Here is a 13,005-nt window from a genome sequence, read left to right on the forward strand (position 1 = left end):
TATTTTTTATTGCAGTCTCTCTCTTCCATGTCATATCTTCCAGCAACCATGGCATATGTTGTGGGATATGACAGATAGATATGTGTAAGCGATACTTCCCTTCTCTACAGCTTCAAAATGTTGCTTGTGCATCTTGGACCTAAAGCTTGTGATACAACAAGCAACATTTTTGGAGAAGATGACAAGGCAGCATGTCGGTCAACAGGAATTGAAGTCAGACTTGCAACATAATACCATAGCATTTGAGAGTGTTTATCCATCTACTTGGGCTGTGTAATCCTGCAATGTTGACCAAAATGTTACACAGTGTGCGTATCAAGGATATAAAAGTGCTGACACACCTGGCAGTTTTTTAGGGCAATGTAGGCTACACTCCCAATACCAACCAACTAACCAAGTCAAAACACAGGATTAACATCTATTCAAGTGTTGCCTTGCAAAAAGATATTCCTGTGTGATTAAATAAAAAATGTAAAGGCAACTTATTGATCAATCTTGATCATCATAATTGCCCAGACATGTATTTTCCCTGGTCATCTCTGCCTGAACAGTTGAACCAAAACAGGATCTGTCTGTCATAAATTTGTTGAATTCTACTCCCAGTGACTCAACAATAAGTCCATTCCGTCTCTCACAGAAACTTTCTCCCTGAACACTGTCAGTTAATTTCAGCCACCAGTATCAACTGTGTTTGAGTGCTTTTACCTCTGTTCTCTAGTTGTGAGTTTGGTAGTTGGTTTTATTGTGTCGTTGTTTCTGCACTGTTGATTTGTCATCCAGCAACAAAACATCAATGGACTGGATTGAAGGAGAAAGGGTCATCTATAGACCCATCAAGGTATGTGTGCATTGTTTATTGCAGTTAAATTGTAAAGATTTTGAGCTGTAATTAAATGTAGCATAAGAGGCTTTTGAGTGACATTATTGCATTTCCTTCAAAGGCATTGTTGAATGTACCAGTGTACAGAGACACCGTACAGCTCTGCTGGGAGTGGAAGTACTATGAAGTACAAGTAAGAACCACTTTTGTTTCAGGCCCACACAAAATAAAACACCTGACAAATTCTGGTAAAGCGTCTCCTATGATTATACTGTATATGAGAACATCTGATGCTTTCTATTGTCTTGTAGAAAAAAATGATGGTGCAGTTTTTGAGGCTTCAGCAACAAAAGCAGGTCCCATCTGAGCTGACAGCTGAGGACATGACTGACTGGCTGGTGGCGCAGGGCAAGACATCTCTCAGGGAGCGGTGAGACAGTCCACCACGCAATCTGTCATCAACTCTGCTAATGTTAGGAATAAGGAATGTTAAGGAATAGTTCACCCAAAAATGAAAATTCAGTCACTATCTACTCACCCCCATGCCAGTAGAAAATCGGTTTAATGTTTGATGTCCACTTTAGTCTCTGTTCTGTATGTATTCTGCACAGTGTAATACATGCAGCGTTTATAAACGGCACTACCTCTTTTCATTATTATTCACTTACAGAATTTGACAATTAAATACAAAGTAATTACTTTAAAACAGTATTTCTATTTTAAAATATTGCGCTTTTATTTTGAAGGCTAAACGGCCAAACCTGAAGTCTTGTTTCTGTTAATTCGAGCTAGTCTTACCTATCGAGGCCGGCGCACATGTGATGTATTTTGAAATAACAGCTAGAGTGGCGATTTCAGCTAAATAATGGTGTAAATGTCGGTCTTTTCAAATCACTTTGAGATCTTTTGGCTTTAAGAGACTTGAATTATGCTGTAAGAGCTGCATGGAGCCATTTTATGGTTATTTTTCGTTTCCATTTTTTTTCTGTTGTATGGACTAACAACTTTATTTTTTCTATGATTTTCTACTGGCATGGGGGTGAGTAGATAATGACAGAATTTCAATTTCTGGGTGAACTATTCCTTTAAGCTAGTCTGTTACTAATGAGAAGAAAATAGAGCAACAATTAAGATGAACCTTCTTTTTTCCTTCCATTTAAAGATTGTGGAGGTTTGATCTTGAGAGTTTTGATTCAAGTGTCCAGCCTCTCCTCACACTGGTAAGACCAAGATCATGAAAAGACTCAGTTTGGAGTAAATGATCACATAACACTAGACTGATCCTGTAAATATGTCAAATCTTAATGGTGCATCCCATTTCTTGTTTCAGATGTGGGAGGTGAACATCAGCATGAAAATGATGGTCATTGAGTTTTTAGCCCGAATCGTGCTGAACTCATCTGAAGCCAACAGTCCTTGTTTTCAGTAAGTCACAGTTATGAGATAAGATGAAACTTGAATGATTTCCGTGGGGAAATTGTGTCTTTTCAGAAAATGTGTATTTCAACTCATTTTGAGCGACTCTCTTCGACAGAGACCCTCAGATCATCCGTCTCGCTGACAAAGCCATCAGGAGCCTGATGGAGAAGCAGCAGCCCAGCTCCAGCCTCCTCGGCCCCCAGAAGGTGGTGATGCTGGTTGTGCCTAAAGTGCTGCAGGGCTTCTGGATTAATCCGGCGATCCTCTTATCCGTACCCCCGCTGCAGCTCAGCGACCTGGCCGTCGGACTCACGAAGGCCGTTGAGGATAAGCTCTCCGCCTCTCTGACCTCCACAGACCGTGAGGCTGCCTTCTCCCGCTCCATCCGTGATGAGAAGGTCCTTACTATCCAGAACAAGGTCAGAGAGAAGTACACTCCAGATGTCCTGCTGGAGAAGCTGAAGCGCTTTGAGCCAGAACTGCTGACCAGGATCATTGACGTCACAGTGGGGGAAATCTGTGTGATGTTCGAGCCACAGAAACAAGTGCTGACCACCAAAGAGGTTCCTCTGAGCCTCCCTACTGAAGCACCTGTGGTTCCTGTCAGCCTCCCTACTGAAGCCCCTGTGGTTCCTGTGAGCCTCCCTACTGAAGCTCCTGTGGTTTTTCTGACCCTCCCGACTGAAGCCCCTGTGGTTCCTCTGAGCCTTGCTACTGAAGCTCCTCTGGTTCCTGTGAGCCTCCCTATTGAAGCTCCTCTGGTTCCTCTGAGCCTTCCTACTGAAGCTCCTCTGGTTCCTCTGAGCCTCCCTACTGAAGCTCCTGTGGTTCCTGTGAGCCTCCCTACTGAAGCACCTCTGGTTCCTCTGAGCCTCCCAACTGAAGCTCCTGTGTTTCCTGAAGCTCCTCTGAGCCTCCCTACTGAAGCTCCTGTGTTTCCTCTGGGCATCCGTACTGAAGCTCCTCTGGTTCCTGTGATCCTCTCTACTGAAGCTCCTGTGGTTCCTGTGAGCCTCCCTACTGAAGCTCCTGTGGTTCCTGTGAGCCTCCCTACTGAATGTCATGTGGTTCCTGCGAGCCTCCCTACTGAAGCTCCTCTGGATCCTCTGAGCCTTCCAACTGAAGCTCCTGTGGTTCTTGTGAGCCTCTCTACTGAAGCTCCTCTGGTTCCTCTGATCCTCGCTGCTGGAGCTCCTCTGATTCCTGTGAGCCTCCCTATTGAAGCTCCTGTGGTCCTCCCTACTGAAGCTCCTGTGGTTCCTCTGATCCTCCCTACTGAAGCTCCTCTGGTTCCTCTGAGCCTCCCAACTGAAGCTTCTGTGGTTCCTCTGAGCCTCCCAACTGAAGCTTCTGTGGTTCCTCTTAGCCTCCCTACTGAAGCTCCTGTGGTTCCTGTGAGCCTCCCTACTGAAGCTCATCTGGTTCCTATGAGCCTCCAAACTGAAGCTCCTGTGGTTCCTGTGAGCCTCCCTACTAAAGCTCCTCTGGTTCCTATAAGCCTCCAAACTGAAGCTCCTGTGGTTCCTCTGAGCCTCCCTACTGAAGCTCCTCTGGTTCCTGTGAGCCTCCCTACTGAAGCTCCTGTGGTTCCTGTGACCCTCCCTATTGAAGCTCCTGTGGTTCCTGTGAGCCTCCCTACTGAAGCTCCTGTGGTTCCTCTGAGCCTCCCAACTGAAGCTCCTCTGGTTCTTGTGGTCCTCCCAACTGAAGCTCCTGTGGTTCCTCTGATCCTCCCTACTGAAGCTCATCTGGTTCCTCTGAGCCTCCCTACTGAAGCTCCTGTGGTTCCTCTGAGCCTCCAAACTGAAGCTTTTGTGGTTCCTCTGCGCCTCCCTACTGAAGCTCCTGTGGTTCCTGTGAGCCTCCCTACTGAAGCTTTTGTGGTTCCTCTGCGCCTCCCTACTGAAGCTCCTGTGGTTCCTCTGAGCCTCCCTACTGAAGCTCCTGTGGTTCCTCTGAGCCTCCCAACTGAAGCTTTTGTGGTTCCTCTGCGCCTCCCTACTGAAGCTCCTGTGGTTCCTCTGAGCCTCCCAACTGAAGCTTTTGTGGTTCCTCTGCGCCTCCCTACTGAAGCTCCTGTGGTTCCTCTGAGCCTCCCTACTGAAGCTCCTGTGGTTCCTATGAGCCTCCAAACTGAAGCTCCTGTGGTTCCTGTGAGCCTCCCTACTGAAGCTCCTCTGGTTCCTATGAGCCTCCAAACTGAAGCTCCTGTGGTTCCTGTGATCCTCCCTATTGAAGCTCCTGTGGTTCCTGTGAGCCTCCCTATTGAAGCTCCTCTGGTTCCTCTGAGCCTCCCAACTGGTAGGAGTTCTTCATCAGGTCCGCTCACACTGTAGCTCATGTCTACTTCCATAAAGATGAATTGAGGCATTGATTGTCCTCTTTTATTTTTCAGAGATCAAAAAGACCAAGAAGAAGAAGAACAGAGTCTGGCGCTTCTTCCGTCGGCTGGTCCAAACACTGAGGAAAACAGCCAAGGAAACTGAGAGGGACTGAAATCCCACTGCAAAAAATAAATTCAGTGTTGCATTGCAATCAGTCCATGTCAGTATTTTTTTTTTCATTTACTGTCAATTGATGCATTGTAAATTCAGAAATGATCATACAGGAATTGCATGATACCTATACATATACAGTCAACTCCAGAATTATTGTCACCCTTCATGAAAATGAGCAAAATGTATTGTATACAAAAAACTTTTTTATTTATTGATCTCAGAATCTAGAAAATGTATTGCTTTCATCATTTCTTGTTTCACTGGGGTCAAAATATGAGGTTGCACACATGTAAAATCCATTTGTCATCCATCACTTTGTGGAAAATCAAAGAGCTTTCAACTCAGAAGAGACAGATAGTAAAATACCACTAAGCACAGTCAGGGCAATAATCAAAAAGTTGCACAGTTAAGTGGAATGCTGAGGTTATCACGTGTCAAAATCAGTTAGAAGCCTCCATCATGCCAACAAGCTCTTTGGAAGGGTTGTGGGAAAGAAGCAAGGAGGAAAGAAGCCCTTACTGAGTGCAACCCATTAACTGAAGTGCCTGAACTTTGTCAAGCATCACTGGAACTACAATTGAAAGAATTGGTTGCGGGAACACAAAATCGATGTTTTGCAATGGCCATCTTGTCTCCAGAGGTCTGAATTGAAGAGGGCAGTCCACAAGCACAAACCAAAGAATATCAAGGATCTTGAAATGTTCTGCATGGAGGCACGGCCCCTCCCAAAGTGTTCTCCAACCTTGTCAGACATTACAGTAAGAGGCTATTGTACTAAACCATAAAACATTTTGTGTTTGAAGAACGTATTGTGTTAAAATAAAAGTGTACGACTCCCATATGTTTGAGCCCAAAGTATGACTCATTACATGTGTTGCATGCGACCGACCAAAACTTAAATCAGATTGACTCCAGATTTAAGTTGTTATCGTTGTTGTCTTCTAGTGGTTAAAAGATTTATTTTGGAAAATACAGAAATCGGACATGTAATGACCCGGAAGCGGTATATTTGTTTACAAGTAGAAAACGGTGGTAAGTCTGTCTTGTCTTAGCTCTTGCAGTGTTCCTGAACACTAATATGAAACCGTGAACAGAATTTATTTAAAAATGTAAAAGTTTATAGCCTGATATTATCGTTCTGAAGCAATTTTGCAAAACGCGATTGGCAGCCTCTCGTTCTAGGGAACGATGGTGGTATCTTTCTCATTACATTAGAGAGGTCATACCACTCTCATAATGCCATCATGGAAAAAAAACATGTAACTGCAATTATGCGATGAATATATTTTTTCCTACTTTAAGTAAAAGTCCACATGGTTAATTATGTGTTAAGTGAGTTTCATGACCCTTGAATCCTGTTAACACACATTGTAAAACTGTTTTTCAAAAAAATTCCCGTATGTCAATGAGCATTCTTTTCTTCATTCCCGAAACTTTTTGCAGACATATTTTTTAACTCCACCCACCAAACTTCATGGCAGTGTATGGTAAAATAGATATGAGCCGGTCAATAGCATTACCAACTGATAAAGCTGGTTCGATGCTAATCTAATTGATTCCAATCAGTCACTGAGGCTTGGCCACCAGTCATACACTAATACTATCAGAGGCTAGGTTTTTATCTCTGTTAGCGATATCTTCAGACAGATCTGCATGTTGAGCATCCAATAATCTCCAATAATCCCCTTAACATTTGGTCCTCTGACAAAATATCTGTTGTAGACAAAAGTGAATACTAGACGTGCGTGATTTAAGTTTATTGTAGTCTAATGAACCTATACTTTGCGCTATAAATTTGGGGTAATGCCTACTGTCAAAACCTGTGATTCACAAAAGTGCTAAGTTACCTAAGAAAACATTTTAGGAAGTGCAGTTCCCCAATATTTTCTTGAATATATTCCTCTTAGCTCTTACAAACCTCTCAAATAGGGTCTACCCAGCAACTGTGATGTAAACAAGTATAAAAGAATACATTTATTTTCAGTAATTTAAATAAACATGCTGGACAACATTAATGCACCGTCTGCTGCCTGAAGCAATATAATATACAATATATAGTTGTTGGTTTGAAAACTTCCACCCACCTTTAAGAAGAAAACACTGATGATGTAAATAGTTGAAGCTAGAAAACAATTTGGAACAATTATTATGGTTTCCTTAAATGAGCAATTTTACATAAGTAGAGGAAAACACTCAGACATTGATTCCTGCCTTTTGTCTAATAAGTGTAAACAACTGCCTGATTTGCTAGCTTCTTTTTTTGAGACATGAGATATATACACCAAATAAAAATAGTGAAAAAACTACATTATATATTACTTGAACTTCATCAAAATCTCTAAAATAGACGGTCCATTCTGTGAAACTGACATTTTGCATTTTGTGTAACCATCCAGTGTTCTTTTGTATCATTATGTATGAGCAGACATCACTTTTTTCAAATGGCAGTAACTCATTTTGAAATGACACTCTTCAAGCGACCCCACCCCACCCCTGTGCGAGTGTGTGTGTGTATGTGTGTGTGTGTGTGTGTATGCTGTATATGTGTGTGTTAATCCAGCCTAATGTGGCTCCTCTGGCAGTCTGCCTTTGCTTTCTATACAACCTCATGCTGTGAATACACACACTATCACAAAAACCTCCCCCTCTACATGCACAAACACACATGAAAAAAATGTGCAGAGATATCACAGACATTACAATAAACACACACACACACACACACATACACAAACACATGTGCGCGCACCACCGCTGAGAGACGAGGCAAAGAATACATGCTGCCATTATTGACTTTAAAAATATGCAAAACACGTAAACACAAATGTGATTTGTCTGGTCTGTGAAAAGCACAGTAGGAGAAGCTTGCATTCAGTTTGTGTTTGTTAGCAGATTACATTAGAAAACTTTAATATCCCCAATGAAACAGTTTGTTGAGCATGATAAAAAATAAAAAAAAAAACACAAAAAAAAGTTACAATGGTTATTATTCATTCCAGCAACATACCTATAATTTAGCCATACAGTCTGCACTAATAGCATGTTTTGTCTGTTTTGCCTGTGGAAATTTTTAAGGGGAAAACACAAGTGGTATAAAATATAAGGTGTTTTCATGAGGCACAGTTCAATTTGTTTCTTGTCAGAGGAGCTATGTGTATCATTTTAACATGAATAAATCATTGCAACATTAATTGTGAGACATTAGTGTAATTACTGTAAACAAATGAGACCACCGATGGGAGTATTGGCAGCCTCTACCGGCCTCTACACTGCATTTTACATTTTGCATTTGCATTTTACTGCTGGATTGCTTTTATGGCTGTATGGCTTTTATGGTGTTTTAGTTTGGGGTTATTTTGGGTGCAGTGACACTCCGAACCAGTGGGCGCAGTTAATGTAATACACATTGGTGGTGGTTCTCGCAGTCAGGTATAATTTCAAACAGGTGCATGAGCTGATTGTATTTGGATGGTAGGAGAGACAACGGTTCTTACCACATGATTGACTGCAAGCTGTGTACTCTACTGTGGACTACAAGTTGGAAACTGCATCAAGAAAAGAAAGAAAAAAAACTAAAGATACTGCATGGTCAATGTTAATTTTGTTGTTGTTTGTTCAAGGTAATAAGAACTTAGTCTGAATTGCACCTAAAGCCCCAATGGCCAGCCGTCTATTCACCACTGTGGCTGATTAGCAATAGGCTGTATTGAACATTTGTCTAGTTGATTTTTAGCCATTTTGTCACTACAGCAGCACTAAGGAAAATAATGATATGACACAAAACAGCAAGAGGCCGCTATTCTTCCAGTGTAAACAGCTAAAGTTTCACAGTTTCTTGCAATGGCAGATGGTGGAACGAGTGAAAGGCCGATGGAAAAATTACTTCCAACATTTACACAGTAATAAAATGAAAGAAAAAACCTGCGACAGGATAAAATGGGGTTTATGGGAAATGTGGTCTTAATTTTGAGGAACACAAACACTAACAATACCAGTGGCTTCAGATAGAGGCTACAAATCATCTCCACCATGGTAATTATACAAAGGTATCCAAATTAATTTGACAGTGATGTGCTAATGTTTAAAACGCTTCATGTAGCACCTCTAACTCTTACCATGGTAGATCTTTAAATAGCTACACAGGTATAGAACTATTGTCACTACACATGATATCATCCACTGTTTGTCTTGACTGCTGTTTGTTTGTAGTTTTGCGGAGATGCTTTTACTGTTTTACTGTCACACTGACCTTATAATTGCCCCACAGGGATAAAGACAGTTTGGAATTGAAGGGAATTTAATTTACCTGGAGCGGTTTGCTCTCCTTTCGTATCTCTGTCCTATTTCCTCTTTATTTCTCTTCATGACACCCCGTCCTTTTGTACACACCAGTGGTGGTGTAAAACAACATCTTTGTTCTGCCTATTCTTTCATTTGTGAACAAACCTGTGAACCTGCGACTTTTTCTCCTTTCTTGTTCACCAAGTCTAAAGCTGAATTTTTCCTTTTGTTCAGTTCTCCACTGTGAGGTTCTGACACATTTTGTTTGCTGTGACTCTTTTGTTTGGTGGCTTTGTATTAAGAATTAAATTATTTCTATTTTTGCATCACAGAACTTTGTGACATTTACTATTTTTCAGCAGCGTGCAATTTTTTGTCGTTATTCCTCTTTAAGTTGTTGAAAAGACTGAAAGGACAAGCAATTTGTGTGTGTGTGTGTGGTTGTGTGTGAGTGTTTCTCTGCCTGTCTGTCTGACACTCAGAGAGAGGGAGAGAGAGAGAGAGAGAGAGAGAGGCAGGCAAAGAAAGTGACTCACATGCGCACACACAAGCACAAGCACACACTCAATTGCCTCTGCTCTCGTCGTATTTTCAACAACATGAAGAAGAAAAACAATGCGTGTGAGTGCGTGTGCGTGTGTGTGCATGTGTGATAATGTTTCAGAGGACAATATAAGTGATATAAATGATTTTCAGCCTTCCGTGACAAAGTAATCCATTCTACTGAACAGGTATCAGAGCAGAAAGGTTTTAATCAGCACATTACATCAATGTGTCTCTCTCTCTCTCTCTCTCTCTCTCTCTCTCTCTCTCTCTCTCTCTCTCTCTCTCTCTCTCTCTCTCTCTCTCTCTCCCCTCTGTATATCTCCATGTCTTGCTGCTATCCTATTTCCCTGTCTCTCTCTTTTCTCATAAACATGTTTTTTTTTTTTGTCTCTGTGGAGGGAGGGAGGGAAAGAAAGAAAGAAAGAAAGAAAGAAAGAAAGAAAGAAAGAAAGAAAGACAAACAATCTATCTGGTAACCTTAAGAAACTATGAGTTAATGAGGAATTAGTATTTGTAACTGAGAACTAGTGACATTATGTCAATTAAATTATTATTATCAGATTCATAAGTGAATCATAGTACATCATATGTATATCATTACTTAAGCTTGATGCATGTATAGTTAGACCTGCATAACCTTCTTTAGGAACCCATAAAGTTATCATTACTTTTACTCATGATGTATGAATTATTTGTTGATCATTACCAAGTAATGAATGTACAAATATTTTATTAGTATATTTGTTACCCATCTTTAAAACAGTTGTACAGGTTGTTGCAGCTCCTCATCTAGTTGAGTTCATCCTGTACAAACATTTACGGTGTTTTTCAGTTTGTAACATATAACAGTCTGTAAAGAACATTTAGAGGTTACTTATAAAGGCTTTAAACTGCTTGCAGCCCTATCTATCTATCTATCTATCTAGATTTAATGATGAATTAAATAATAATAAGTTACATATTATAAATACTTGTAACTGAGTAGTGCATCATTAGTAATGACAAGTTAAAACTTTATATCCAATCTATCTATCATCATCTATAAACCTCAGTGCTGACACAACAGTGAGCTCACTCTCAATAAAAGCAGATCCAGTGTCCCACAGGCCGGACTGCAGAGCTCCTATAAACCTCCATATCCCGGTCTGAGGAGCTCCCATATCCTCCACTGTTTAATTAGAAAAGAAGAGAGAAGCGAGGATTGGGCTCTGCCTGACGTTTACCTCAAAGCACGTCAACGCCGCGCTGCTGTCAGACGACCAACCTTGTAACTCTAGTTTCAGTGATTGTCATGTTTTGATAGGAACCAAAGCTTGCCACGGTTCTTAATGTGTGGAACAAGCTTCGTGACCCCGTGGCCTGTGAAACGCAGGGAAACACGGCTGTCAGTGTAAAAAATTAAGGCTGTTTATCTTAATTCCTGAGAAGATACAAGGTTTTAACCTGACAGCAGCGGCTCAGATCTTCTCGGTTCCATTGTAATTCAACGAGACAAAGATGATCCCTGTGTTAATATGGTTTAGCAAAACCAGCACCGGAGAGGATTAGAAAGGAGAGACGGGACAGAAAGAGAGAGAGGGGAGAGGAAAAGAAATGATGAGCAGAGGAATGGAGAGAGAGAGAGAGAAAGAGAGAGAGATTGAGATACAGGCAGGGAAACAGATGATTAGAGGGCGAGAGACAGAGACAGACAGATTGCTCTGAGCTCTCTCTAATCTGCTCTTCCCAAAGGTACCTGACATTTCACTGCATCATAAGCTAGTGCTGCTGCCCAACCAGGCTGAGAATTAGTGGAGACTACAGGATCAAATCAATACGATACAGAGAGGAGAGGGGGAGACAGAGAGGGGTAGAGTGACAGAAAGACAGAGAGAAGTGGATAGCGAGGGAATAGATAAAGTGATATATATATATCCCTATATATATATATATATAGGGAGAGAGGGAGCAATAGAGAGCAGGAGAGACTGTGAATTAGCGAAAAAAAAGAGGGATTGGAAAGCAGCGAGAGAGAATGACAAGGAGAAAATGAGAAGCAGACACTCACACCAGACTCTGTGTTAATGGAAATGATTGAAACAGTGAAATACTTTGTGATGATAACTTGTTCCAGTGTCATTTACTGAGCAGACTGACAAAGCCTTTTTAATCTTCATCTTTTTTTAAACATTTTACCCATTTGCATTTTCATTTTAGGATTTTCTGTCTCAACGCCGTCACTGAGAAAACACCTTTTTGAAGTTTTTGAAGTGTTTTTGGAAATACTGAGTCACGTATGCCAGGTGATATTATATTCTTACACTGGAGTAATGGTGTTGGAATGAAACCTTTCAGCTATTGTTTGAATATCAACTTTCACTGCCAGAACTCATTTAAATCATTTAAAAGGATGTGTCGTTTTCAACCCGTCTGTGAGTGTAATTTAGCAGCGTGCTCGACTCAAGTTCCTTCAAAACGCAGACGATCTCATCTCAATAAATGTTATTTTCTCAGCAAAGGTCTGGAGATAAATTCAGCACCGATGATATTCCATAGTCAGTTTCACTTTCATGCCCATAATCAGATGATCTCAATCTCAAAAATGTTATTATTCTCTAGGCAAAGGTCAGAAGATTCAAGTTCAATAATACTGCATAGTCTGTTCCACTTTCATGTCAGCAAACATTCTGTTCAGAAGAAATTCTCATCATAGAAGTAAAATGAAAAATGTCTGACTGACAAAACTTTATCAATTCATGAAAGCACACTGTCTCTATCTCTCACTGTTTCTCTCTTTTTCTTTCCCTCTTTGTCTTTCTCTGTATTTCTCCTCTCTCTCGATTAAAAGGGACCAATTTAACATCAGTATATTGTTATACCACATTAGTTTTGAGACATTAGTATAATTACAATAAACAAATGAGACCGTCGCCTAGAAGACTGTCAGCCTCTACCAACCATCTTGACCATGGTCTCATTTGTGTATGGTAATTACACTAAGGTATCACAATTAATCTGACAATGATATATTGATGTTTAAAAATTCAAAACTTACATTTGTACATTGTGTTCCATGATCCTCAGGAAAGCAGGTTCTTCGCACACCGATATCAGGAGACAGGTGCTTAAGAGAGGACCTGGAAGGCTACAGGACATGTGAGAAGACTCCAGCACTCCATCTGTACTTGCAATTTAAAACATTTTATTGGAGAATTACGTTTCCGCTCTGAGACTTTTCATCAGGCAAAATGTTCCATAATCCTAAAACGTTGCTGAAGTTTAGCGACTTTTCAAACAAACTTCAATACCCATCAAATACCATACTTATCCCATTTGTTCTTTCTGTTTTAATAAACACCTGTGCACACATGCATACACATGCACACAAACATGCGTGCACACACACACACACACACACACACACACAGTTTACTTGCCAACGTTTAGTGAGAAAACCAGGAG

This window comes from Centroberyx affinis, unplaced genomic scaffold (genome assembly GCF_046629955.1).
Source record: "Centroberyx affinis isolate AG114_WGS23_722 - 3 ecotype Tasmania unplaced genomic scaffold, CSIRO-AGI_Caff_v1 ptg007578l_1, whole genome shotgun sequence".
NCBI classification, from domain to species: Eukaryota; Metazoa; Chordata; class Actinopteri; order Beryciformes; family Berycidae; genus Centroberyx; species Centroberyx affinis.